Here is a 23743-nt window from a genome sequence, read left to right as displayed (position 1 = left end):
ATACCACTTCGCATTTTGTTCCTCCACACAACTTGTTACCCTTCTTAACTTTATATTGCAGCCAAGTTTGTTGACAATACAGTCCCTTCATCCAAGTAATTAACTTAGATAGTAAATAGTTGAAGTCGCAAGGTTGATCCCTATGGAACTTCACTAGGTAGAGTTTGCCAATCTGAAAATGACAGAGCTTGATTCCTGATCATTAACCAATCTTCCATCTATGCTAACAATACACCCAACAACATCCTATCTTTGTGAAATGGCTTCTTAATGAATTAAAATATATATAAACGGTCCCCTCTTTATCCATCTTAATTATTATCCCCTTAAATACATGTCAAATATAATTTCCCTTTCACAGAACTGTACTGACTGCTTAATTATATTAAAATATGCTAAATGTCTAATTACTATTTCCAAATAATGGATTCTAGCATTCTCTCGATGACAATATGCAAGGCTAATGGGCTTGGGGTTTCCTTATTTCTCTCTCCTTTCTTGAAACAGGAAGCAGTATATTCACAATTTCCAAACCAAATGGGACTTTCCAGAGCCTAGAGAACTTTGAAGGACTACAATCTATGCATCTGATATCTCTGCTCGGAGTCAGAAACATACTAACCTATATTGTTCAATGTTAAAAAGTGTGAGGTATTAGTGAACAAAGCAATGCTCATGGATCAATTTGAAGGGAAATGATTAAATTACACTGGGAATAATGCACATAGAAATGGACCATCTGAACGCCAAAGCATAATGCAGCAGTGAGGTTGATTGTCAGTTTCAAGGGAGATGGAAATAATTCAACCATCTCCAACCTAAAATGAGGTACTTCAGAGAGAACAGTTAAAAATGCTCAAGATATTTAATTCCATGGATTAAATAAACTTAAAATGATAGCTTCAGTCTGAACTACAGAGGGGAGTGAGAACAATTGCCCTTGACATCAAGGCCACATTTGACCGAGTGTGATAACAACAAATCTAAGCAAAATTAGAATCAAAGGGGGTGAAATCTTTCCTGGTTGAAGTCATACCTAGTACAAAGGAAAGTGAATGCGGCTGTAGCAGGTCAGCCATTGCAGCTCCAGGACATCAATGTGAGAATTTCTTAGGGTACTGTCGTAGCCCAATCATCTTCAGCTGCTTTGTTGTCAATGGACAACCCTCCATGATAAAGTCAGAAATGGGAATGTTCGCTAATGATTGCCAATGTTCAGCACTGTTCACAACTCTTCAGATACTAAAGCAGTCCATGTCCAACTGCAAAAAGATCTGGGCACTAATCAGGTTTGGGTCGACGAGACCTGCCTACCATCTACAAGGCTCAAGTCAGGATTGTGAAGAAATACTGCCCACATGACTGGAAGTGTGCAACTCCAACAACACTCTACATTTTTGACACCATTCAGGGTAAAGCTTAATTGACATCAAAACCACAAACACTGAACTCTCTCCACCACCAATGCAGAGTAGCAGCATTACATCATCTATAAGATGCACTGCAACAACTCACCTCAGGCACCATCTTTCAAATGTGGAACCATTACCATCTAGATAAGTGGTCCACCCTTTTTTAAGCACAGGATCAATTTTTAAATTTAAGTGCAATGCAGGATTTATTCTGAAGAAAATATAGAAAAAACAGTTGAAGTGTGACACCTGTGACAACACATTTTCTGCCAAGGCCTTAAAGTGAGAGTTTGGTATGAGACCTGCTCGTCATATATAATCAGCAAATAGGTAACTTTGAAACAGCTGCCATACTTAGAGGAGCTGATTACCTTAATTTGGGAGAGTGCTGTCTTGCTGAAGTGTGTGGAGCTAAAGTGAGCTTTTACTTCAGTAGCATAGGATGGCAGAAATGGATATTTTTCTCTATTTAAGAGTCCACAGAATCGCTGTCCTTTGATTGACTTTCAGTTCAGTACTATTGTGCGTAGTAATCATCTCTACATCAACTCCACTGTTTTGTAAATTAAACACCTGATGGAACTCAGTAGCCAACCCACATTTCTACTTGAAGAAATGGACTGGAGACAAATGTGATGATTTGTTCCATTCTAACCAATTCTTGATATTGTCTGTTGAATTCCTCTGCTGACTTCCTCAGGTATACACAGAGGTTTTCTGGGTGAAACCATTTAATTGCTCATTGTTTTCCCCCGCAGGTATTTCCTTCAGACTTGGGAGGTGAAGCAGCACTTTTTTTTAAATTGGGAGGACCACAGACACAGTTACAGTTTGAATATATTCACAGCACTGATCATTTGTGCCAAGTATATGTCCTTTCTTTGAAGTTCACAATTCATCTGTTTTGACATTATGTCTGTGAGAAACCTAAAGTCAAACAACCATGCATTATGTGACAGTTCAGTGCACACTTCATTCCTCGATTAAAGAAAAGTAATGGTTTCAGGCATATCTAAAATCTCTGCAGGACTTCCCTCGGCTCAAGCACGTCACATCAGCATGGAGTATTAGTTCACCACAGGTAGCAGTGAGTTCATCGAATAAACCTTTAAACAAGTGGTGCTGAAGGGCTCTTGCCTGAATCAAATTTACATTTTTAGCGACAACTTTAATTCCATTAGAAAGTCAACAATTCTACTCGCTAGTGCTTTTTGGGGAACTACACCATGATAGTTGAAACAAAAAGGGGAAATCAGGATCATTTCTGCAAAATGTAACGAAGCTCTCATTTGCAAGTAGCATGGTTGGTGCACCATAAGTTGTGATGGAAACCAATCTCTTCACTGGAATTTTTTTGCAAGTACCATTTGAATTTGCTATAGATCTCCACATCCCCTGCTCTCTCATTAAGGGGCAAAAGGGTTAGAAGATTTTCTTTAGTTGTTACATCCTTGAAACCCATTCGCACAAAAGCAATGAGCTGGATTGTGTCAACCAAATCAATAGGTTCGTCGAATTGTAGTGCAAAGTCGTCCTTCAGATCCTGCTGTTGTTGTTGAAAGATGTCTTTGGACAAAGATTCACTTGTGTCGCACTGTGGAATAACAAGTGAGATGCTCTGAATTGCCATTATCTTTTCTTTGTTCTTAAATTCTTTAAACAGAGTCACTGCTTCTCAAATTACTTCACCATCTGTGAATGATTTGTATTTCACCAGAAGATGGCAAAGGTGAAATGATGTTTTAGTATTGGCTTTCCCTTTTGCTGTTGGTTTAGAAAAAAATAGACAAAAAAAATGAATACAATTCATGAATTTGCATGTCAGCCTTGTGCAGGGACCATGCTAATCTTCTCTGTATCGTTCCAATTTTAGTATATGTGCTGCTGAAGCGAGCGCAGCCTGCTGCCTGTTTACTGAGCTTTGAAAATAGCCTTCATCTTGTCAGCTCTCTTTCTCTGAAATATAGTCTTCTCTTGAATAACATCTTTGAATTCACTGTGCAACACTGTGGTGCCATTGCAAATTCTTCATCTTGCTTATCAAAATACTTTTGTGACATACAAGACAAACAGTCATTGTTTAAAATTGTGAGCAGAAATTTATTTCTTCATTCCAAGGAAGTTTTACATTTTTGCTTTCTTTTTAGGTGGTCCAGGTTCATCACTCATTATTGTTGCTTCACCTTGTAGTTTTTGGCATCACTCTGGCCTTGACGTAAATTCGCACTGGTCAACATCTTGATCCGGTCTCTGGAAGATCCAGAATGTTGCTGCCTGTTTTCACATGGGGAGACATAAAGAGGTCACATGGTCTGTGGTTAATTTTTTTCCCTGGGGTCTCTTGTCAGTTTGCGTTGCTTAGATATTGGTTGTGGGGTGCAGCAGCTTTCCTGTAACTTTTCCCACGCCCTGCACAGACCGATTAGATAAACAGCTGAGAAAGAAAAACTACAGGTCCATAGAAAATGCGCAGAGGAGCAGATCTAGCTAAGCGGCTCTTTCAGAGAATGTGCATGGACATGAAGAATAACTTACGTTTCCAATATTGTAATATGCTGGCTTCACACAAAGTTCCAAATATATTTCTCACTTTTTGGCATAAAAAAAACTTACTTAACCCTGCAATAATAGGCCATCTGGACCAAACTGAAACATTGTTCAACAAGCTGTCAAAGCTTGTTAAGAATATGTAGTCTTCTCCAGCTCTATAGCTTCTGGTAAGATCAACCTGTCAATCGCAATGTGTTGAAGACCATTAACATTCACCCACGCAAATGGAGATCTCAAATGGTTAGAAACAACCTTGTAATGACTTCAATATATCCAATTAATGAGGTGGCTTTTATTTTCCCAACTGCATTCTGCTCTTTCCCTGCCCTTGAAACTCCCACCAGAGTTCAGACCAGAGGCAACAGCCAGTACACAGGCTCCAGCACCATTGTATATTGCTGTCAAACTTTCATTCTACCCCAAATCAGAGCAGAAAAAAATAAAGTCTTTTTTTTGCATCAACAGAAATCAACATTGTTAAAAAAGTTAGTTAATAAGGACGATCGAGGCCAGGCCAGCAGATGTATCTGACAAACGAATACAGCAAATAAACGGTATGTGAACCTAAACTAAAGAGGCTTCCTCAAGTTACCCAGCCTACTGATCGTATTAAAAACACTTGTTGATCTGGATAGGTATCGAAACCCAAAGTTTCAATCTACCACTTAGGTATGCTGCATTTAATCTTGCATTTCCATTTAAGCTCATACATTGTAAAATCAGGCATGTTCTAAGATAATTTATTGTTGATGATGGATCTTGGCAGATTGCAAACTCTCAGCTTCAGACAAGAAACTAGCATGAAATGATTTTTTTTAAAAAGCATCTGAAGTTAACTGTACAAACAACAGACTAGATACTGTATAGAGACTGGGAAATATTCTGTACCAAGTCCTGGATTATTGTTATGGGCTATGGACACATATCTTCATTAAACCTTTGATCAAAGTAGATTGTCTCAGAAGTAGAGTTTTTTTTAAAATCATTGACTTTTTGAAAGTATGTACTGTAGCATTTTGCTAGTTTGCAATATAAACTGGATTCCCTCATACACACAGGTACAGAAATAAAATTTTTCGTGTAATATGCAAGGTTATAAAAACTAGTGTAAAGCCAATCAATCTAATGATGAATCATACAAGTGTATGCACCTTGTAGAATAAAGATTCAAAGACTTGCTCCATTTGAGCTTCCATTCATAGTTGAAGGAGGTGGCCATTTAAAAGGGAAAAGTGCACGCCTGCTTGACTCTAAGTAAACTAACACCACAGGACCTACTATAGCACTACAAAAAGGAGAGACCTGTGCCACAGAAGGACAAAGACCACGATGAAAGCGATTAGTCAAAGAATCCCCATAATGAATACAGCTACTATCAGCACCACTAGACAGTCAGGTTTCAGAGAAGGCTTGGAAAATACCAGGTGCAGCCAAGGCTCAAGGAAAGCCCAGGGAACCATTCGGTGCTGTTGAGGCTCAGAAGACATTTTTAGGATCTTAGAAAGTGGAAGGCATTGACTCTGCAACTGGACTTTGGGACAAAGGTAACTCTTTTTAAAGGTAGTGGTCTGTTCAACGTGGCTAAAGACCTGGAGTGTGCCCAGAATCAGTGACAAAGTGCAGCCTTGGATTCCAGGAAAAAACAGTCTCAGGTGAAGAGACTGAACAAGTGGAAGATGAGGTCGTCTGTGTCAGAGCAGCTACTGAGGGAACGTCAGAGACTGGATCTTCAGTTGTAAAGAACTGAAATGGGAAAGAGAATGTTAATGAGATTTTAAGAGTGGGTGATTATTTACAACTCTGTGGGTTGCTGACAAATCTGTGAGTTGAGCACATCTGTCATTCAACATGCAATACAGTATGTTTGACTACAGTTTGTTTACTTAATTCACAATCTGCTTTTGTTAATTCTAGACATTGAAGTATAAGATATATATTTTTAAGACAGTTTTCTGACTTTGTGTAGTAAACAAAGTTTATTTTTTTCATTTTAAAATCATGGAATCTTGTGGTTTTATTCCAAGGATTTAGGATTTGAAATTTTGTCTACTTTAAATTTTAGGAAGTGTGACTAGATTAGATTTGATTACTTTAGATTACTTTACAGTGTGGAAACAGGCCCTTCGGCCCAACAAGTCCACACCGACCCGCCGAAGCGCAACCCACCCATACCGCTACATCTACCCCTTACCTAACACTACGGGTAATTTAGCATGGCCAATTCACCTGACCTGCACATCTTTGGACTGTGGGAGGAAACCGGAGCACCCGGAGGAAACCCACGCAGACACGGGGAGAACGTGCAAACTCCACACAGTCAGTCGCCTGAGGCGGGAATTGAACCCAGGTCTCTGGCGCTGTGAGGCAGTTGTGCTAACCACTGTGCCGACTAGTCCCTTTCCAGATCATAACAAATTTGGCAGTCTGATCCAGGATCATAAATGAAGTAATAATCTGTTCCAAGCTCATTATGAATAATAATTCTGACTTTTGGATCTTGAGCAGTGGCCAGAGTCACCGTTGTGCATCTGAAAGGCAAAGGGCTACTTGCACAGCACGTATATGTACGCGGTCACACAATAAATGAAAAGCATGCAGGCAGATAAGTATGGGTGGCTACTATGAAGTTTAAGAAAACTAGACAGATAGTGCAGGAGCTACCGGAGTCTGTCATGTTTGCTAATCTATATTGCTGAGGGCGCTGGTTCCTCAGGAGAGTGGAGCCACAGCCAAGCCCGCTGCACCGTGGGAAACTCAGCTGTACATGGAAGAAAGAAAGAAAGAAAATGAAAGTATTCGCTATAGGGGATTCCATAGTAAGGGAAGCATTTCTGTGGCAGTCAACATGACCCCAGGATGACGTGTTGCTCCCTGGTCCCATTGTCAAGGATGCCATGGACTGCAGGAAATTCTTTGAAGTGCAGAATCCCTATACTATGGAAACAGGCCATTCAGCCAAATGAGTCCATACCGACCCACCAAACAGTATCGCATCCAGATGCATCCCCTACCCTATCCCTGCATTTTCCCGTGGTTAACCCACCTAACCTGCACATCCCTTGACACCATGGGCAACTTAGCATGGCCAATCCACCTAACCTGCACATCTTTGGACCACGGGAAGAAACTGGAGCACACAGATGAAACCCACACAAACATAGGGAGAATATGCAAATTCCACGCAGACAGTCGTCTGAGGCTGGAATTGAAGCTGGGTCTCTGGCACTGTGAGGCAACAGTGTTAACCACTGAGCCACCATGTCGCTATCTTTCTAGCGGAGAAGGCAATTAACCAGAAGTCATGATCCACATTGTTATCAATGTAGGTAAGAGGACGGATGAGGTCCTGAAAGTAGATTTCAGATGTTAGAAAGAAAATTAAAAAGCAAGACCTCAACAGTGGTAATCTTGGGATTATTCCAAGTGAGATTACATGTGAGTGAACACAAGAACAGGTGGATTGATCAATTGAATGTGTGGCTGGAGAACTAGTGTAGGAGGGAGGCCATCAGACTTCTGAGGTTGTTCATTTTGAAGCATTCCTGAAGCTTGTTACTTGCCCTGTGCGACAGTTTAGGACATCAGCTCTGGACTGGTGAAGAACCATTTCTAACGGTCTACATAGTTATCAAGAACATTGCTAGGCCCAGAAAGGAAGTTCTGAAAAAGTATAAGCAGCTAGGAGCTAAAAAGGGAAAAAAATTCATAGGTAATCTCTGGATTACTACCTGAGCCACAATTCTGCATTATCCTTGCATATATCCTAGTCCTTCAGCTGTTTTACAGAAAGGCAATGTAACCCTCAAAAGAAGACCATCACATTTCCAAAAGTTAGGTCATAATCATTCATTAGATTGATCTATGTTTGTGGGAGTCAGTGACTTAATGTCATTGATAAGGAAACTTCTAAAGACCATAATTTAGGACAAAATCACTAGTGATTTGCAAAACATTGGCCAAAAATTTGTAAATATAGAGCTCTGCCATCATCTCTTTCAGGATGGCTGCCCAAGAAACTCCATTCTTCCAGCCTGCTAGACATATTGGAAGGATATACACATTGACAATAAATCTGTTTGATCACATTGTAAGCACACCTTCCATGGACACTAGTCCCAACATGGGTCTCAAACTCAGAGCTTCTGACTCAGAAAAAGGAGCGCTATCAAACATGATATGAGATCTCCAATCATCACATAAGGCTCAATATTCTGTATTAGTCAGAGTGAACAAGGAATCATTGATTTTAAAAAGAAAGAGAAAACACAACCAGCAGTGTAGTGTATAGAATCAGTACAGCGGGCATTTGTCCTTTTATTCTTTCAGGTTCGCTGGATGTTTCTCCTTTGCTGCAAATCTTGTAGGAGCCAGGACAAATCAGAGAACATTTACTTAACAATGCAAAATCTGTACATGTATTGTTCTTCAATTAATGTACTTAACATGTCAGTGGTACTAAAACTCTGCCAGTTGTATAAGTTCTGATGATCTGTCCCTCATGTTCCAGGCCATACTCTCTTTGTATCTATGTAATCTTTGCTCCATCCAGTGCTTAGAAACAAAGTCTTTACTACACATATATGATGCAATTTTCACTCAAAGTTTCTGACAATGTAATTTAGCCTGCTTCCACTTGGTTCTTCCTTTAGCCTTACTAATCATCCTAGTTCTTTAACTCCAATTTCAAATAACTGAGAAATTAGCAATAGTGCATAAATTAAATAAATCCTCAATAAATTTGTATAGTATCCTGTAAAAATGTTTAAAAAAGGTCATCACTATGTCAATATGTTAGACTCATTAATTGCCTGAAACAATTTTAGGAGAATGAGTAAAATGTTCTAGTTCACTTCAATAGCACCACTGTGTACAAAATTTCATTTTTTGTATGATCAGCACATAGAACATAGAAAAGTACAGCACAGAACAGGCCCTTCGGCCCGAGGATTATTCCTAATCTGAAATAAAATAACCTAACCTACACACCCCTCAATTCATTGCTGTTCATGTGCACGTCCAGCAGTCGCTTAAATGTCCCTAATAACTGTTTCTACCACCACCGCTGGCAACACATTCCATGCATTCATAACTCTGTGTAAAGAACCTACCTCTGACGTCTCCTCTATACCTTCTTCCTAATATCTTAAAGCTATGACCCCTCATGCCAGTCAATCCTGCCCTGGGAAAAAGTCTCTGGCCATTTACTCTATCCATGCCTCTCATTACCTTGTATACCTCGATCAGGTCACCTCTCTTCCTCCTTCTCTCCAGCAAGAAAAGTCTGAGCTTAGTCAACTTCTGTTCGTAAGACAAGCCCTCCAGTCCAGGCAGTATCCTGGTAAACCTTCTTTGCAACCTGTCCAAAGCCACTGTATCTTTCCTATAATAGGGTGACCAGAACAGGACACAATATTCCAAATGTGGTCTCGCCAGGGTCTTGTAGACCTATAAGTAGCACTAATATGTACAGCAAATTAAAATGTAAAATAAACACCCAATCTCAATCGACAATAGACAATAGATGCAGGAGTAGGCCATTCAGCCCTTCGAGCCTGCACCGCCATTCAATATGATCATGGCTGATCATTCCCGATCAGTATCCTGTTCCAGCCTTATCTCCATAACCCATGACTCCACTATCTTTAAGAGCTCTATCCAATTCTTTCTTAAATGAATCCAGAGACTGGGCCTCCACTGCCCTCTGGGGCAGAGCATTCCACACAGCCACCACTCTCTGGGTGAAGTAGTTTCTCCTCATCTCTGTCCTAAATGGTCTACCCCGTATTTTTAAGTTGTGTCCTCTGGTTCAGCACTCCCTCATCAGCGGAAATATGTTTCCTCCTGCCAGAGTGTCCAATCCTTTCATAATCCTATACGTTTCAATCAGAAACGTCTACCCCTCTCAGTCTTCTAAACTCAAGGGTATACAAGCCCAGTCGCTTCAGTCTTTCCGTGTAAGGCAATCCTGCCATTCCAGGAATTGACCTTGTGAACCTACGCTGCACTCCCTCAATAGCCAGAATGTCTTTCCTCAAATTTGGAGACCAGAACTGTACACAGTACTCCAGGTGTGGTCTCACCAGGGCCCTGTACAGCTGCAGAAGCACCTCTTTGCTTCTATACTCAATTCTTCTTGTTATGAAGGCCAGCATGCTATTAGCCTTCTTCACGACCTGCTGTACCTTCATGCTTGCCTTCATTGACTGGTGGACAAGAACACCCAGATCTCTCTGAACAGCCCCTTTACCTAATTTGATACCATTGAGGTAGTAATCTGCCTTCCTGTTCTTGCCACAAAAGTGGATAACCAGACATTTATCCACATTAAACTGCATCTGCCATGCATCTGCCCACTCACCTAACTTGTCCAGGTCACCCTGTAATCTCCAAACATCCTCATCACATTTCACCCTACCACCCAGCTTTGTATCATCAGCAAATTTGCTAATGTTATTGCTGATACCATCTTCTATATCATTTACATATATTGTAAAAAGCTGCGGTCCCAGCACGGATGCCTGCGGTACCCCACTGGTCACTGCCTGCCATTCCAAAATGGAGCCGTTAATCACTACCTTTTGTTTCCTATTAGCCAACCAATTCTCTATCCAATCTAGTACTTTGCCCCCAATACCGTGCGCCCTAATTTTACTCACTAACCTCTTGTGTGGAACTTTATCAAAAGCTTTCTGAAAGTCCAGGTACACTACATCCACTGGATCTCCCTCGTCCATCTTCCGAGTTACATCCTCAAAAAATTCAAGAAGATTAGTCAAGCATGATTTCCCCTTCATAAATCCATGCTGACTCTGTCCTATCCTGTTACTATTATCCAGATGTGCCGTAATTTCATCCTTTATAATAGACTCCAGCATCTTTCCCACCACTGAGGTCAGACTAACTGGTCTATAATTTCCTGCTTTCTCCCGCCCACCCTTCTTAAAAAGTGGCACAACATTTGCTGCCCTCCAATCCTCAGGAACCGACCCCGATTCTCTTGAACGCTGGAAAATAATCACCAGCGCATCCACGATTTCCCGAGCCACCTCCTTCAGTACCCTGGGATGCAAGCCATCAGGTCCCGGAGACTTATCAACCTTCAGACCTAACAGTCTCTCCAACACCAAATCCTGGCAAATATAAATTCCCTTAAGTTCAGGTCCTTCAGCCACTGTTACCTCAGGGAGATTGCTTGTGCTTTCCCCAGTGAACACAAATCTGAAGTACACATTTAATTCCTCTGCCATTTCTTTGTTCCCAGTAATATATTCCCCTGTTTCTGTCTTCAAGTGCCCAATTTTTGTCCTAACCATTTTTTTGCCTTGGACATACCTAAAAAAAGCTTTTACTATCCTCCTTTATATTCTTGGCCAGTTTACCTTCGTACCTCATTTTTTCTCTGCGTATTTCCTTCTTACTAATCCTCTGTTGTTCTTTAAAAGCTTCCCAGTCCTCAGTTTTCCCACTTATCTTCGCTAAGTTATACTTTTTCTCTTTTAACTTTATATGTTTCTTTACTTCCCTCGTCAGCCATGGCCGCCCATGTCTCCTCCTGGGATCTTTCTTCCTTTTAGGAATGAACTGATTCTGCAACTTCTGCATTATACACAGAAATATCCGCCATTGTTCCTCCACGGTCTTCCCTGTTAAGGTATTGCACCATTGAACTTTGGCCAGTTGCTCCCTCATAGCTCCATATTTCCCTTTATTCAACTGAAATATTGTCACTTCCGATTGTACCCACTCCCTCTCAAATTGCAGATTGAAGCTTATTGTATTATGGTCACTACTTCCCAATGGCTCCTTCACTTCGAGGTCACTGACCAATTCTGGTTCGTTACACAATACCAGATCCAGAATTGCCTTATCCCTGGTCGGCTCTAGCACCAGCTGCTCTAAAAATCCATCTCTGAGGCACTCCACAAAGTCTCTTTCTTGAGGCCCGATACCATCCTGATTCTCCCAGTCTACCTGCATGTTAAAATCCCCCATAACAACTGTAGTAACATCTTTGCGACAAGCCAATTTCAGCTCCTGATTCAACTTACATCCGACATCCAGACTACTGTTTGGGGGCCTGTAGATGACTCCCATGAAGGTCTTTTTACCCTTAGTGTTTCGAAGCTCTATCCACACTGACTCTACATCCCCTGACTCTAGGTCCCCCCGCGCAAGGGACTGAATATCCTCCCTAACCAACAAGGCCACCCCACCCCCTCTGCCCGTCAGTCTGTCCTTACGATAGCACGTGTAGCCTTGAATATTCATTTCCCAGGCCCTGTCCCCATGAAGCCACGTCTCAGTTATCCCCACAATATCGTATCTGCCAATTTCCAAAAGAGCCTCAAGCTCATCCACCTTGTGTCTAATGCTTCGTGCATTCATATATAGAATTTTTAATTTGTTACTGCTCTCACCCTTCCTCTCAACCCTTATTTCACTCAACTTTACAGCATGATGCCTTTTCCAGTTTTCTGCCTCCTTGATACAGTTGTCTTTCTTGACTTCTCTTGTTCTAACTACCCCTTCAATTTCCTTTTTAAACATCCAGCTTGTCCCCTCCCCCCCGCTACTTAGTTTAAATGTAGCGGTGTTGCAGCAGAAAACCTGCCTGCCAGAATGCTGATCCCTGTTCTATTAAGGTGCAAGCCGTCTCTCTTGTAGAATTTATGGTTACCATAAAATATACCCCAGTGATCCAAGAACTTGAAACCTTGCTTCCTGCACCAGTTCCCCAACCACACGTTCAAGTCCATTATCTCCCGGTTTCTGGCCACACTAGCCCGAGGAACTGGAAGCAAACTGGAGATAACCACCTTGGACGTCCTGCTTTTTAGCCTTCTTCCTAGTTCTCCGAAGTCTCGCTGTAGTATGTTCCTCCTCTTCTTCCCAACATCATTTGTGCCGACGTGTACCACCACCTCGGGCTCTTCACCCTCGTCCTTGAGGATGTCCTGCACTCTGTCCGCGATGTCTTTCACTCTAGCACCAGGAAGGCAACACACCATCCTTAAATCCCGTCTGCTGCCACAAAAAGCCCGGTCAGTTCCTCTCACGATGGAGTCCCCTATTACCACGGCTCTGTGCGATGTCCGACTCTTCCGCTCTGCTTCTGCGGCAACTTTTGATTGACAAACATGGCCGCCTTGCGAACTGGCAGTGTCATCAAACTCTACTGTTTCCAAAAGCTTCAACTTGTTCCTGACAAGTACTTCTCCCGGCGTCTCTTGCATCTCAGATGTTATTAAGTGAGAACCCCCAGTAGAATTAAAGTCAACTGACTAACATACTTCATCAAAGCTGTAAAAACTAAACTGAAAACAAAAAATGCTGGAAATCACAGCGGGTCAGATAGCATCCATGAAGACAATCATCTTGACTACTAGCTGCTTAAATAATAATAGTTCTGAGTTTTGGCATCACTGTATAAAAGGGAAGATGAAATACAAAATAAAAACAATTAATGTTCAGCACATTACAATCTTCTTCATTATCATTCAACTTGTGTGCACAATGCATGGTTTTTCACAAAATGAATTTAGAACAAGAAATTTGTCCATTTGTATAGTTCAATAAAAACGAATGCACAAGTGGAAATATTAGTACCATATCCAAAAGCATTAAAAAAATTGAATCTATGGTACAACTTTGAAGCATTTTGTGTTTTAACATTTCAATGTTAGTATCATGCTGTTCAAAATTAATTGTAATGGATAAAAGTGCATTCTAATGATCTACTTTAATGAATAGTAATGGAGTTATTAGCCCTGGAGGTTAAGTGATTGCTTATCCTATCACACAAACACAGAACAATCTCAGAAAAGTATGATTAATAGGATTCTCAGAGGTGATTGGAACAGCATTATACAGTCAATAAATCTCACATGGTTCTCTTAAGACAGATCAGACATGCTTCATTTCATGGCATTAAAATCTGAAATCTCTTCAGCAAAATTACTTTCACAGCCACATCAGTAGTAGTCAACTCTATATAAATTCTAGAGGGAGCATCAGCAGTCAAATGTTGCATCAGAAAATTATATTTTTATGCACACACAAGCCTCCCACATTCTTCTCCAAACATAAATTTAAAATATTAAGTCAGCTTAATGAATGCGAAGCAATTGGCTTAAACTCAGAATTGAACTGTACAGCATTGTCTGGAAGTAATTGAACACCTCGATGCTGATCCAAAGTGTTGTAATTATTTTCTCGATAAACCTGCTGAACATTGAAGTTCTTTGTCCACTGGCAGCTTTACTTCCTGTATGAACATATTTATTATTTGTAAATTCATAAATGGCTCCAACTTGCATCTCCTCCCAACACTATGACTGCAATAAGATCTTGTCTTTGTTCACTTTTCTCATCTCTTTTGAACTGGTCTAATTTGAAGGAAGAATGATATTTAAAACTTTGTTTAATACTCTATCAACAGATCAGTACATTGATATTTTGTTACACCAAAGTTGGAGATGTGCTCTGTTTTATTTCTAGTCCCACTCCTCCACTGGTCACAACAAATTTTAAATTTAACTCAGTTAGTGATATGGCCAATTCTTTGTCTCAGGCTGTCAAGTTAACAAAGAACAAGTCAGTCAGCTTTAGTCAATGAACAGCTGTTTTATTACCAAAAACAAACTTATTCAAGTAAAGATGCAAAGATAATTAACATTTATATAAACATATATACACAAAGCTAACTTATATACACAAGCAAGTCTGAGGAGAAATTTTTAAAAAATGAAAATGCTGCAGAATGTTAACTCTAAGGTATTTTGGCCAAGTAATAATTAATTCATAAAAAATCATAAGTTAAATTATGTCCCAAATGGTATTCTAATTCCAAAGGTATTCTTGTGCAAACAAGCTACTGGCAATGGGGTACCTTCATGGGACAACTGTAGCCTGCAGAATTGTGTTTTCTGGAGCAGATAACTTTCAATAGGTGTTTAGCTCACAAACTTGGCTGAGAATTGCAAAGAATGGGATAGCAATCGGCTGTTGCTCTTCACGAGGTCAAATCAGGAGGTCAAAAATGCAATGATTTTAGAGAGCATTAAAAATAGGCCACATTACCTCTCCCTCCAAATTTGCCAGACTGAATTATTCCATCCACACTCCCTGCTCCATGCAGATGCAATATTGTTGCTAAAAAAAAGCGGAGTATGACAGCAAAGTGTCCTTTACTTAAATATATTTATATGGGCTCACAAAATAGTTAAAAAATATTTAGAACATATCAGTTCATCACAATAATACATCACTAAATAGAAGTTTTAGATTCAATTTTTGATCAGTGTTGAAAGAATTAATCTAACAGAGTGACAAGGCCATTTCATTAATCTTGGTGTTTACAGATAAGAAAGTAAAATTGGCCAGAGGTCACACGTCAGATTGCTGGAAATGTTTGTTTTGAAAATCAGGTGTGCCCTCTGTTTTGCAAGAAAACATCAGATATAATTTCTATCTCAACCTTTCCAAAATGGTGTCAACTGGTATAAACAAAATTAATTCAACAGTAACCTGTCAAGTAAAATATACACTTTATATGCAGTCATAGAGATGTATAGCACGGAAACAGATCTTTTGGTCCAACTTGACCATGCCGAGATATCCAAAGTAAATCTAGCTCCATTTGCCAACACCCAGCCCATATCTCTCCAAACCCTTCCTAATCACATACCCATCCAGATGCCTTTTAAATGTTGTCATTGTTCCAGCCTCCACCACTTCCTCAGGCATCTCATTACCTACACACACTACACTCTGCCCGAAAAGGTTGCCCCTTAGGTCCCTTTTATATCTTTCCCCTCACCCCAAACCTATGCCCTCTAGTTCTGGACTCCCCCATCCCAGGGAAAAGACTTTGTCTATTTATTCTATCCATGCCTCTCATGATTTTATAAAATTCTATAAGGTCACCCCTCAGCCTCCGACACTCCAGGGAAAACAACCCCAGCCTATTCAGCCTTTCCCGACAGCTCAAATTCTCAGTCTGTCAGCATCTTTGTAAATCTTTTCTGAACCCTTTCAAGCTTCACAACATCCTTCCGATAGGAAGGAGACCAGAATTGCACGCAATATTCCAAAAGAGGCTTAAACAACACCCGGTACAGCCACAACATGACCTCCCAACTTCTATAATCAATACTCTGAACAATAAAGGAAAGCATACCAAACGCCAAATATGAACACTTTTCCAGATAGAGTCATAGAGATGTACAGCACGGAAGTAGACCCTTCGGTCCAACTTGTCCAAGCTGACTAGATATCCCAACGCAATCTAGTCCCACTTGCCAGCACCTGGCCCATATCCCTCCAAACCCTTCCTATTCATATACCTATCCAGATGCCTTTTAAATGTTACATTTGTACTAGCCTCCACCACTTCCTCTGGTAGCTCATTCCATACACTTATTACCCTCTGCATGAAAATGTTGCCCCGTAGGTCTCTTTTATATCTTTCCCCTCTAACCCTAAACCTATGCCCTCTAGTTCTGGACTCCCCCAATCCAGGGAAAAGGCTTTGTCTATTTATTCTATCCATGCCCCCCATGAGTTTGTAAACCTCTATAAGGCCATCCCTCAGCCTCCGACACTCCAGGGAAAACAGCCCTAGCCTATTCAACCTCTCCCTATATCTCAAATTCCTCCAACCTTGAACCTTTTCAAGTTTCACAACATTTTTCCGATAGGAAGGAGACCAAAATTGCATGCAATATTCCAACAGTGGCGTCACCAATGTCCTGTACAGTCGCAACATGACCTCCCAACTCCTATACTCAATATTCTGACCAATAAAGGAAAGCGTACCAAACGCTTTCTTCACTGTCCTATCTACCTGCGACTCCACTTTCAAGGAGCTAAGAACCTGCACTCCAAGGTCTCTTTTTTCAACAACACGCCTAAGGACCTTACCATTAAGTATTTAAGTGCTGCTCAGATTTGCTTTGTCAAAATGCAACACCTCACATTTATCTAAATCCATCTTTCACTTGTCAGCCCATTGGCCTATCTGATCAAGATCCCGTTGTAATCTGAGGTAACCTTCTTTGCTGTCCACTACACCTCCAATTTTGGCGTCATCTGCAAACTTACTAACTATATCTCTTATGTTCCCATCCAAATCATTTATATAAATGATGAAAAGTAGTTGACCCAGCACCGATCCTTGTGGCACTCCACTGATCACAGGCCTCCAATCTGAAAAACAACCCTCCACCACCACTCTCTGTTGATGTTGCTATCTATTTTCCCACATTCTCTATCTTCCATATTCTTCTCCACAGTAAATACTGATGCAAAATACTCATTTAGTATCTTCCCCATCTTCTGAGGATCCACACATAGGTGGCCTTGTTGATATTTAAGGGGCTCCATTCTCTCAGTGGTAACCCTTTTGTTCCTAATGTATTGATAAAATCCTTGTGGATTTTCCTTAATCCTATTTACCAAAGCTATCTTATGTCCCTTTTTTGCCCTTCTGATTTCCCTCTTAAGTATTCTCCTACTGCCTTTATACTCTTCGATGCATTCACTTGATCTCTGCTGTCTGTACCTGACATATGCTTCCTTCTTTTTCTTGATCAAAACCTCAATTGTTCTAATCATCCAGCATTCCCTACATCTACCAGTCTTGCACTTCCACCCTAACAGGAACATACTGTCCCTGGACTCTTGCTATCTCATTTTTGAAGACTTCCCATTTTCCTGCTATCGTTTTACCAACAAACATCCACCCCAATCAATTTTTCAAAGTTCTTGCCTAATACTGTCAAAACTGGCCTTCATCCAATTTAGAAATTTAACTTTTAGATTGAATCTATTCTTTTCCATCATTATTATAAAACTAATAGAATAATGGTCGCTGGCCCCAAAGTGCTACCCCACTAACACCTCAGTCACCTGCCTGCCTTATTTCCCAAGAATAGGTCAGGCTTTGCACCTTCTCTGGTAGGTACATCCACATAATGAATCAGAAGATTTTCTTGTCCACACTTAAATTCCTCTTCATCACAGCTGACCTAGTCTATATTTGGGAAGTTAAAATCCCTTACCGTAACTACCGTTTTATTCTTACACATAACTGAGATCTCCTTACAAATTTGTTTCTCAATTTCCTGCTGACTACTGGGGAGTCGACAGTACAATCCCAAAAAGGTGATCATCCCTTTCTTATTTCTCAGTTTCACCCAAATAACTTCCCTGGACATATTCTCAAGAATATCCTCCCTAATTACAGCTGTAATGTTAACACTCAAAGATGCTACTCTCTCTCCTCTCTTGCCGCACCACCCCTTTCTATTCTTCCTATAGCATTTGTACCCTGGAACATTAAGCTGCCACTCCTGTCCATCCCTGAGCCACGTCTCTGTAATTGCTAAGATATCTCAGTCCCATGTTTCCAGCCATGCCCTGAATTCATCTGCTTTACCTGTTAGGCCTCTTGCATTGAAAATAAATGCAGATTAACTTATCAGTCCTACCTAGGTCTCTGCTTTGTTCTGCCTGCCCCGACTGTTTGACTTGCTCCTTTCCCAACTGTACCAGTCTCAGATTGATCTCTTTCTTCACTATCTTCCTGGGTCCCATCCCCTCCTTACTAATTTAAATCATCCCAAGTAGCTCTCGCAAATCTCCCTGCCAGTATATTAGTCACTTTCCAATTCAGGTGCATTCCGTCCTTCCTATACAGGTTACTTCTACTCCAGAAGAGATTCCAATGATCCAAAAGTGTGAAGCCTTTTCCCCTGTACCAGCTCCTCAGCCATACATTCATCTGCTTCATCCTTCTATTCCTATCCGCACTAGCTCGTGGCACTGGAAGTAACCCAGATGCCCTTCAGGACCTCCTTTGTAAATTCCTGCCTAAATTACTATATGCTCTCCTCAGAATCTTATCCTTTTCTCTTTCTAAGTTGTTAGCTCCGATATGTACAACCACCTCCTGCTAGTCCCTCTCCCCTTTGTGAATATTCTGCACCTCCTTCAAGATATCCTTGATCCTGGCACCAGGAAGGCAACACATCATAGAGATGTACAGCATGGAAACAGACCCTTCGGTCCAACCCATCCATGCCGACCAGATATCCCAACCCAATCTAGTCCCACCTGCCAGCACCCGGCCCATATCCCTCCAAACCCTTCCTATTCATATACCCATCCAAATGCCTCTTAAATGTTGCAATTGTACCAGCCTCCACTACATCCTCTGGCAGCTCATTCCATACACGTACCACCCTCTGTATGAAAACGTTGCCCCTTAGGTCTCTTTTATATCTTTCCCCTCACCCTAAACCTATGCCCTCTAGTTCTAGACTCCCCCACCCCAAGGAAAAGACTTTGTCTATTTATCCTATCCATGCCCCTCATCATTTTGTAAACCTCTATATGGTCACCCCTCAGCCTCCGACGCTCCAGGGAAAACAGCCCCAGCCTGTTCAGCCTCTCCCTGTAGCTCAGATCCTCCAACCCTGGCAACACCCTTGTAGATCTTTTCGGAACCCTTTCAAGTTTCTGATGTCTTGCTGTCAGGATCAGAAATGTCTCTCTGTGCCTCTGACTGGGCAATCCTCTATCAGTATCAACTGCTTAGAACCTGACATACCCTTCATTACATTACGGCCAGTCTCAATACTAGAAACCTGGCTATTTGTGCTGCATTCCTCTGAGAGCACATCACCTAACAGCTCCCCCCCTCCCCCACTCCCCATTTTTCCAAATTGGCATACATGTTTGAGATGGAGACAGCCAATGGAGACTCCTGCATGACCTGCCTCCCTCTCCTATCTTGCCTGGCAGTAACCTATCTTTCCTGAATTGAATTGAATTTATTGTCACGTGTACTGAGGCACAGTGAAATGCTTTGTCTTGCAAGCAATACAGGCAGGTCAGAGTTAAGTAGCATAAATAAATAAATAATAGGTAAACAGCAGCAAAAAACAAAAACACCGGTACACGCGAATGTTAAGAGTTTGAGAGTCCATTCAGCATTCTAACAATAGTAAGGTAGAAACTATTTCAAAACCCGCTGGTGCGTGTGTTCAGGCTTCTGTACCTTCTCCCCGATGGTAGAGGTTTTAGAAAAACATTGCTAGGGTGAGATGGATCTTTGAGAATGCTGGCAGCCTTTCCTTAACAGCGGGCCTGTTAAATGGATTCTACAAGTGGAAGGTTGGCTTTTATGATTGTCCAGGCCGAGTTCACCACTCTGTAACCATCTCCGCTCGTGAATTGCCATTATCCAACTATATCTGTTGTTTTTCTCCCTTCCTACAGCAGATATCCATCAAATCTCCTAGCTTCTGTAAATTCCTCATTGCCACTCAACATCAATCCTTGCAATCCGATAGGATTCACAACCAAACACACTTCCTGCAGATGAAACCATCAGTAACATAGAAATTCTCCCTAATCTCCCACACCCGACAGGAAGAGCACATCACTCTACTGAAGGCCATCTTTGCACCTTAACTATCTACAGATGCAGAAAACAGCACAGTCTTACTACTCTAAAAAAACAGCCCTCCAGGTCAACTTAGTATTTATGCTTTAGATTTGTAAAGTTTATTTAAGAGATAGATCTCAATAAAACCTATAATCAAAAAAAGAATCCACTCTATTCACTATTGTTGCTTTACAAAATAAACAGTAAAATTACACTTTAAAAAGCCACTTAGCTGCTCCCCTGCTGTGAACTCCTCCCCACAGGTTACTACTCCAAGTTCAACTGTGAACTTGGCTGTTTGTTAATTTTTCTTAGTCAAACTCCAAAGTCCAGACATTCTTGAAAGCGAACAGCAGAAGCAATAGCTATGCAGATTCATTGTTGGATGAGACATCAGTGTAGGTTTCTTTCTCCATTTGAATAACTTCCAATGTGGTCAATACCTTTGTCAGTCTTCCTCCTTTTTTAAAGTGCCTTGTTTTAACTTTCTTTCTCCCCAAAATTCCAAAACAATGCAACACCTTCTCGAACAGTAATTACTGCTGCTAGAACTTGAGGAAATGAGCTCCAACACTGAAAACACCTCAAAAAGAGAACAGCTCTTACAGCCACAATTTTTCCCATCCTCAAGCTACACTTTCAAAAGCACAATGACAATTCAGAACCTTCCTCGTTTTCTCTTGTTTCAAACATCTGGCACTCTCTGCCTATTCTGATATTTCCAATTACATCAGAGTATATGTTCATTGCCTCCTCCACAGATTAGCCGAAACCAGAAAGCATTTATCAGGCCTTGCAGTTCAATTATGGAAGTGCTTTCTAAACGTTTTCCTGCTGTGACCTCATTTTGAGGGTTGAAAATTATTGCATTCCCTCAGTGAGATCTGTGGGAGATGGATGGGAGTGTGTGTGTTGCTGCTGCTGTTTGAGAAAGAATATAGCTGTAATAAATTGGTCAAACCTCTTCCACAGCCATTATTGCCTTGTGTATTCTCCACAATCACCTGATGAAGGAGCAGTGCTCCGAAAGCCAGTGCTTCCAAATAAACCTGTTGGACTATAACCTGGTGTTGTGTAATCTTTTAAATTACAATACATAATCTAAGATAACATGAATTGCTGAAGTGTTAACTAATACACCACTGAAATTTCAACTTTTGGCACCCTCTTAAGAGGAACACAACATTCGTCGCATTCCACTGCTTTAACAAACATGAAGCCTATTATTTATATTGTCCTAGCTCTGCAAATATGCTTATACTAATCATAAGATCATTTTGGGTGTTCTGCATTCCAAGCATACTTGCATTGCATGCCTAGTTTATTACTTTGTTCATACAGAGACACATTTCTGACTCTCACTTAGATAATCGGAAAGGAGTGTCAACAGGTTATTTAGTTATCACAATTCCTTATATTTAGCAATAAATATATTTTAAGACAAATCATTATTAACAGTAATACAAAATGAACTGACTCCGTCAAAAATAATCATTTGCTCAGAAACGTCATCCAATATAAAGGACATATTTGATGTGTATGATATTCAATGTGCTATTAATCAATAGATTTTCTAAACATATTTTATTTCTTCCTTCCCCTGTAACACTGCTAGATTCAACAATGAGATTTGAAATACTGTAGCTAGAGTTCAGTGACAGCACAGGTGGAGAGCTGTTAATAAAGCAAACTGTATTTTAGGCTTCCTGAACAAGGGCAGAGAGTTCAAGTGCAGGGAGATGATGATAAACTTAGATAAGATATTGGTTAGACTGCAGCTGGAGTACGGTGTACAGTTCTTGTATCACAATATAGAAATGACTTGAATGCATTATGAGAATAGCTCCAGACACTTAAATTTTGAGGAAAGACTGAAGAAGTTGGGACTATTTTCCTTGGAAAGGACAAGGTCAAGAGGAGATGTGATAGTTTACAAAACCATGTGGAGTCTGGACAGAGTGGGTAGAGAGAACTGTTCCCACTCTCAAATGAATTAAGGACCAGTTTTAATTTATTTCGCAAAAGAAGTAAATGCGAAGTGAGAAAAAATGTTGTGACATTGAGTAGTTAAGATTTAGAATATACTGTCTGGTGGTATGGTGGAGACAGATTCAATTGAGGTATTCAAAAGGGCATTGCATGGTTATTTAAATTAAAACAATGTGCAAGGTTACAGGAAATGGCAGGGGATTGGCACAAAGTTAAAACACTCAGAAGGCCAGTGCAGACACAATGGGATGACTGGCCTACTTTTAAACCACAACAATTCTGTGATTCTTTGCTTGACTTCCTTCGGTATTCTAGGATGTAGGTCATTAGAACTCAAATATTTTGCATATTCACATTATACTGTTTTCAGAACTAGTTCCTTCTCTATAATTATCATATCTGTCTGCTCCGCTTCCTCCTCCTGTGTTCTTAGATTTCTCGATCATTTCTTTGTGAATGCAAAGATTAATTTTCCATTTAATGTAGCCACTAAGCCCTTCAATCTCCATAAGGTTTTCTTCTTTGCTATTAGTCTTGGCCATGAACTATTCTTTTACTTTTGATTTGTTTGTTAAGATTTTTTACTATTTCCATTTATGCCAGTTATTTGTTAAAATTTCTTGATTCCCAATTATTTTGATCTCCATCAGCAAAAAATACTGCTAACTAATATTTTTTGATGGTGACTTCAGGAAACTCTTCTGAAAGGAAATGTAACTAGCTTCATTTTTACAGAAAAGATTGTATTTTATAAAGCAAATTGTGAAATAAAAAAGAACCCGCAAGGCAAAACATTCATACTTAATAAAGCTATGTTTACAACAGGTAAATTTTTAGATGCCATTAATGGAGTAAAGTTAATATTCACTCAAGAATACATGTTAATTGACAACCAGCACAGAATTATAAAAGGTTAATGGTACTTAAGGGAACAGTCTATTGATCACAGGTCCATCAACCAGAGTGGAGGGAAATAATTGGTTGAACACCCATGTCAGTTCCATTTCACACTCCTATTCTCACCTATTTTTCTCTCTCTTGCTCTATCAGAACCACAATATGGTTGCCTTCATTCTCACTTTCAAACACAGAAAGCCCCACAATTGATCATCCTTCACCAGTTCTTAGACTCACAGAATCCTTATAGTGCAGAAAGAGACCATTCAGCCCATCGACTCTCCAAAGTCCATCTCAGCCCAGACCCAGCCCCCCCCACCAAATTTCTCATATCCCTGCATTTACACTAATCCACCTAGCCTGCACATCCCTGGACACTTTGGGGCAATTTAGCATGGCCAATCCACCTAACCTTAACATCTTTAGACTGTGGGAAGAACCCTGA

At 40.5% G+C, this 23743-nt stretch overlaps 1 protein-coding gene and 1 non-coding gene across 2 annotated transcripts in view; both read right to left on the bottom strand.

Annotated features, from left to right (window-relative positions):
- Positions 1 to 23743, bottom strand: part of LOC140491968 (protein KIBRA-like) — a 154463-nt gene that overhangs the window by 122840 nt on the left and 7880 nt on the right. The window lies entirely within an intron of this gene.
- Positions 3203 to 3309, bottom strand: LOC140492330 (U6 spliceosomal RNA). The gene has a single exon (XR_011963532.1). It is a non-coding gene; the product is annotated as a U6 spliceosomal RNA (small nuclear RNA).

The sequence above is a fragment of the Chiloscyllium punctatum genome, chromosome 20, assembly GCF_047496795.1.
Source record: "Chiloscyllium punctatum isolate Juve2018m chromosome 20, sChiPun1.3, whole genome shotgun sequence".
Classification (NCBI taxonomy): Eukaryota; Metazoa; Chordata; class Chondrichthyes; order Orectolobiformes; family Hemiscylliidae; genus Chiloscyllium; species Chiloscyllium punctatum.
Note: the sequence above shows the minus strand (reverse complement) of the source record. Positions and strands in the feature narration are given on the sequence as shown.